At 33.9% G+C, this 6,552-nt stretch overlaps 2 non-coding genes across 2 annotated transcripts; both read left to right on the top strand.

Moving 5' to 3' along the window:
* Positions 1-4,604: 4,604 nt before the first annotated feature.
* Positions 4,605-4,677, top strand: TRNAA-AGC (transfer RNA alanine (anticodon AGC)). The gene has a single exon. It is a non-coding gene; the product is annotated as a tRNA-Ala (tRNA).
* A 615-nt stretch (positions 4,678-5,292) lies between these two features.
* On the top strand, positions 5,293-5,374 carry TRNAS-GCU (transfer RNA serine (anticodon GCU)). Its single transcript has one exon. It is a non-coding gene; the product is annotated as a tRNA-Ser (tRNA).
* The last annotated feature ends 1,178 nt before the right edge of the window (positions 5,375-6,552 follow it).

Here is a 6,552-nt window from a genome sequence, read left to right as displayed (position 1 = left end):
ATTGCATCTGCCATACACAGGCGACCAGCAATCAAACCGATGGGCAGAGCTGGCAATGTTAACTCCACAATCAAGGGGAAGATTGATTCCAAGTATCATACAGTAATGTTTCTCAGGGGCGAAGGTCAAAAGTGCATGTTCGCTCTTGTTGACAAACACCTTTTCTCGACGTCCTGTCTCGAGCATATATTGGAAATTATACAAAGGTGCGACCAGAACACTACTGCTGATAAAAAGCTGTTCGTCGACATGCTGAGGTGGTACATTCTATTCCCACAGACTCTTCTCTCCATTATTCATAAACTGTTCAAAGTTATAAAGACGGTGAGACCTGCTCAGAAGAAATAATCTCTCGCCTCATTTGACGCAAAGGGGGAGATTGTTGAGTCTAGAGGATTGCGTCATGGGCTCGATCCATAGCCTAGTTTAGTTGCCGGTATTGGGTCTGTCCAGCCGTGCATTATTTTACATTAGGGTTTAGTATATAAGCTACATGCATGCAGGCTTAGAAGTGAGCGGTTTGATTGTTTTCGTATTTACTATTTTGTAAACCCTAGCTCGCCTCTACAGCGGAAGTTCTTCATCGAGCTCTGCTGAGGCATGACTTAGTTTTGAATCATAAGCTCTTATTTGATTCTGATCTGTGTTTGTTCTTAATTTGTTCTCAAACTGTTAGAATTCTTTTATCGCACTTGTGAAAGATCTAAATGATCTAAGAGTTTTTAACTCATCAATAATAAATGTATTTTGAATTTAATTATAATAATATTTTTCATAATTAATATTTTTTTATATGTGACCAAATTAATTAATAAAAATGTTCAAGTAAAGTATGTCATGTTATTATGCTTTTATATACATGTAGTACAATTTCAAAACACCATACTACAACTTCAAAATTAATTTATCTTTAGTTTCTATACTTCTAAATGTTAATTTGTGTGGACATGGAGTTCATTTGTGCCTAATATGAATTTTACCAAACACACCGTAACCTAAGCTATTATATAAATTTTTGGTAAAAGTAAAAGCTTGTGATATATATTTTTTTAGTTTAGACTTTAGAGTGTAGATAAACGGTTTACCTGTAACATCCCAAATTTCAAGCCCAAAAATTTCATTTTAATTATTTATTTCATAAAAGCATTCATTAGAAAATAGTGTGCCAACACGTCATTTCATAAAACAAAGTATCATGTTCGAAACCCACGTCATAAACAAATATCATATCAGAGTACAATCCCAGAAAACTTCGTGCGGAAAATCATATGTGTGTGTGATGTCATGCTACGCCGCCGGCTCCTTCCCCTTAGACGAAGAGGTACCTGATACCAAAAACTGAAACCGTAAGCACAAAGCTTAGTGAGTTCCCCCATCATACCACATACCATACATTATTATCGGTATCTTTCAACCGATAATCATCATCAGTATCTTTCAACCGGTAGTCATCATCGGTATCTTTCAACCGGTAATCATCATCGGTATCTCTCAACCGGTAACTGGGCTCTATTCCACCCCCTACTACTAACATACAGCAACAAGGTATAAGCATACAATCAGGCATATTTGAGTACTGAACTACCCTTCGGTCCTACGGACCACTGTCAGGGGAAAACTATCCCTATCATACACGTAACATATCATACAGATATATCTCATAACCAAACACGTATCCATACAAAGATAATTATCACAAAGACAATCATCTTCTAAAATGCTCCTACTTGGTGGGCCGGCATTATGGCCTTAGACCCACCCCTACTGGAAGGTAACTCACCTCAAAAGGCTGGCAGCTGAAAAGCTGATCCGCGAATGTATGACAGCTGCTCCGGTGATCCCCCAGCTATATTTCCATAAAGCACTTCATCAGACATTGATACTATTCCCAGGGTAAAATGACTATTTTACCCCTGACCGATTCCAAACCAAAGTCAAGTCAAAGTCAAAGTCAACTTCCAGTTGACCCGGCTCGCCGAGTCCATATCCAGTCGATTATCCTTACTCCCGTCTCTACTCGTCGAGTTAGGCATTGACTCGACAAGTTCACTTCCTAACTGATACTCAATGGTCCTTCATCCGACTCGCCGAGTTGTATGAACAACTCGACGAGTTAATCTTCATCCGATGAACACGTTCTGTCCTCGACTCGTCGAGTTGTATGAACAACTCGTCGAGTTCTATGAAGATTGCCTTGGAATCGCCGAGTACCTTCATGCACTCGCCGAGTCCCATGAACTTCCAGATCAATGGCTTAGTCCAGAACGTTGGGTCACTCCCCGGAGACCCCCCTTAAACCTTTCCACACTCAACTGGGTCCTTTCGACCCTCAACAGAATAGGACAGAACCCCCTAGACTCGCCGAGTCCAAGAATGGACTCGCCGAGTTGGTCACATCCATTCCCTAAATCTTTGCTTTCTGATGTACATCCTTTGATCAAAAGATAGATCCAAGCTTCTACAACCGATCTAGCACGTAAAGTTACAAACTTTACGTGCTTGCATGGGACTTTGAGCTCAAAAGGACATAAAACAAGCTCATATGGCACATGGGACCTTTCATGGGTGCAAAAGCAACCCAAATCTACCTAGTGACTCCTTTCATGATGTGATTCAGAAGCTTAAACCCCAACCATGTTTGCAAACATGGTTGGCCACCAAAAATGACTCATAAAAGCCCTAAACCTCCCCAAAGAGGGATCTAACAAGTGAATGAGCAAGATCACAAATTTTTTTCCTTCAATGAGCTGAAAAAGGTGCACAAATTCAGGTTCCCTTGATCTCTACTTGCTTCCTGAAGTTTCTCTCCTTCCTTCCTTAAGATCACAACACCAAAATCCACCAACAAGGCTTAGATTGCTTCAAAAACGGCTAGGGTTTCAGTGAGGGGTGTTTGGGAGCATAAAGGAGTGATGGAGGCTGCATAAGGTCGTTTAAATAGGGTGCAAACCCCTAGATTAGGGTTTTTGTCCAGACAGTGGCTACTCGCCGAGTCTGGGACCCGAATCGCCGAGTCCGCAACTTAAACTCCGCGTCTCATCCCGCTTCTACTCGGCGAGTCAGTCCTTCGACTCGCCGAGTCCAAGGCCAAAATTGTAAATCATTAACATAATTAAATACAAGAATACATACCAAGAACCAGGTGCTACATTACCTTTTAATGTTTTTTATAGCCAAATTATATAAATAACTATTACATTTTGAATAACTTTTCATATTAAATATTATGGTTTTATTTATTTTAACTAAATTATATAAAGTTTAGATATTCTAAATTTATATTTTTAACATGTTTATAACAAGTATTTCAATCAATTTTATTATGTGATACTTTAAAAAACTAAAAGAATATGACATGTCAAGTATTGAGCATATTACAAAAATTGTGTTTTAGAAATCGTATAACCATTATATCTTTATATAATTTGGGAATTTTACGTTACTGTCTGAATGTCATCTAATATTACGAGTTCACTGATTAGCATATTTTGTTGTTTAGTGAAGAACAATCTAATCGATTAAAAAATAAGATTTATTATAATTTATATTGTGTCAATATATGGTTTTTTTTCATTACCTTACTTTCATATTTTAAATAAAACAATGGTATTATCATATATAATGATGGTTTTATCACTAACATTGAGTTAATGAGTATTGTTGATGGTTTAAAACCATTTTAGATATAAAATGAAAATAAGGATGATATATGAACAAACCATCAGATATTATATAAATATAATTGATTGCAAATTTATGATTAATGATTGCATTTTCTTATAGTTTTTGTGTTATTTTTATGCGTTTATGTATATTTCTTACAATAACTTAATTTTTAATTTGTGATATAACAATTGTTTTTTCAATATTGATTGTGTTTGTTTTTTTTAGTATATTCAATTTTATATTTCATTATACAATCTCATAATTTTTTTCATTAATCTACACATAAAGAACATCGCAAGTGACACGTATCTTCAAAACATTTTAAATATTAATTTGAATTAACCATTATTATAAAGTTAAAGACATATCATCTAACTTTATAAACCATTAACTATTTGAAAATCATATTATATTTTTGATGTATCAATATTATTTTAATTTGTTAAGTGTGGTTTCTACAACATAAGTAAGGTACTTAAATGATCCTACCATAAAATATTTAATCATTTCTACACCTACGTACATAAAATTGTCGAAAAGCTCAATAAATTTATCAAGCCATGACTTCTTTCTTGACCAAAAAAAATCATAAAAAAACATGAAAAGGTATCATATCTATCACTACCATCACATTAACAATCATTTTTATAGACAAAAAACATGTGCGGTGATGACTATTGTTTCTTTTAAATCGCAAATCCTTTTTAAATAAAATGAATAACAATAAAATGAATAACAAGTTTGATAATTATGTTAGCTTACTCATGAAATATGATAAAATACAAAATGATAGTTAGTTATTCTTAACATACATCACTCGTACGTTTTTTAAGTGGTATAACTGATACGGTTTTAAAAACATCCCAAACAAAATTATATAGTGTTACTTGAATACGTTAATAAATATATATGAGGTATAATAATCAAAAAAAGCAAAAGGGGATGTAGCTCAGATGGTAGAGCGCTCGCTTAGCATGCGAGAGGTACGGGGATCGATACCCCGCATCTCCATTTTGTTTTTTTTCTTTTCTTTCAAGTTGTAACCCTGGAGTTCTGGAAAGTTACACATCAAGTCCTTAAACAATTGTTCATTATTCTTTTACCCGCCCAGAACTTCATAAACATGCCGTCTCAACTCTCAAAATACGTATTCAAAAAAAGAAATCGTATAGCAGTTATGACAACTTAGTTTAACTTTAATAAAATGACAACATTAATAAATAATCATAAACCAACGAGATAAAATAACGAGGAAAAAAGACCTTAAATGAAAATAACTAATTTGATATAATTATGAGAATACAACTATATAGTTTATTTACCCATGATTTGTCTTACTATAAAGGTAAAAAGAAGTCCATCTCTCCTTAATTTATTTTTGTTGTAAACTAGTGTTTGCAGAAAACTGTAATATATATATATATATATATATATATATATATATATTCAGGTCTATTAATTAGCTGTAAAATTTCAGAATAAGGTTCCAATTTGGTTTGAGTTTAGAGAGCAAGAGAATTACAGAGCAACAAAGTCAGAAGTCACAATTGTTAAAATCAATAAAAGGATAATCATTGAGATATACTTCTAAGTTAATATATTTAGCTTTGAATTACCGACAACAAAGTCGCTTTGGCCGAGTGGTTAAGGCGTGTGCCTGCTAAGTACATGGGGTTTCCCCGCGAGAGTTCGAATCTCTCAGGCGACGTTTTAATTTTTACAAAATCTTGATTTTTAATAATAAATTAAGTTTAAGAGTAAATTACAAAAATGGTCCCTATGGTTAGGGGTTATTTGCATGTTTATCCATAGACTTTTTTTTTTTTTTTTAAATCTTTATGTTTATGTTTATGTTTATTTTTTTTTTAATTTTTTAATTTTTATTTTTTTTTTTTATGTTTTTGTTGTGCTCTTGATCTTATGAGACTTAAAAATACTATTTTACCTTCAAAAATTTCATTTTTAATTTATTATTTATAATTTACTAATATTAGCATAGCCACATGTATTTTAATATTAATTTTATGAAATTGGAGAATTCATCTCTTCCCTTCCTTGAGCACCATCTCACGTCAAAATTTTCGGCCAACAAGAAATACCTTATCCCCACCAGGAAAAAATACTCAAAGTATTTGCTAGTAACATTGATACCAAATCTAGAAGGGGAAAAAAAGCAAAATAATAAAATCTACAGAAATCCTAGAAATACATTCAAATCCATACATCAAATATGTCACATTCCAAAACCGGAACGATTGGAATCGTTCAGGGGTGGAGGACGTCATGTTTAGTATCACGAGATATGTATATGGTAAGCAAGTAATGAACAACCATTTCATTCCGAAAGAAAAGTGTTTACAATGTGTGTTCACAAAACATAGAATTCATACACAAATAACAAAACAAGACTTGAAGCTATAATGCTTCATCTTTTGAATCCCCAGCACGAGCACCTGTCTAATAGTCTCCTGAGAAGACAAGTTATTTGAAAGAGTTGATCAGCAATTAAGCTGGTGAGTTCATAAGATTTTAGTGATGTGAGTAAGCTGTAAAATGTTGTTGAAAATGTTTATGTAAAAGTGGTGTAAGTTGTAAGTTCTGTTTTGAAAAGTTCGCATGTTCCTCTAGAAAATCCTATTTTTCCTACTTGAATGAAAGTTAAGTAAAATGACACTACAACCCTTTCTATGGTTACTAAGTAGGTACAAGTTATATAAGACTCAGAGTAAACAAACAATCGATTGTGTGCATCTGCCCTAAGCTCACAGCCCAACGAGGAACAGAAGTTAAGGCGGATAGCACACATCCCATTGGTTGTTAGATCATTGTCATATATAACCCTGGTGTATTCACTTGTTACTCATGGAGCTAATTGTAGTGGTTCCT

The sequence above is a fragment of the Lactuca sativa genome, chromosome 5, assembly GCF_002870075.4.
Source record: "Lactuca sativa cultivar Salinas chromosome 5, Lsat_Salinas_v11, whole genome shotgun sequence".
Taxonomy (NCBI): Eukaryota; Viridiplantae; Streptophyta; class Magnoliopsida; order Asterales; family Asteraceae; genus Lactuca; species Lactuca sativa.
Note: the sequence above shows the minus strand (reverse complement) of the source record. Positions and strands in the feature narration are given on the sequence as shown.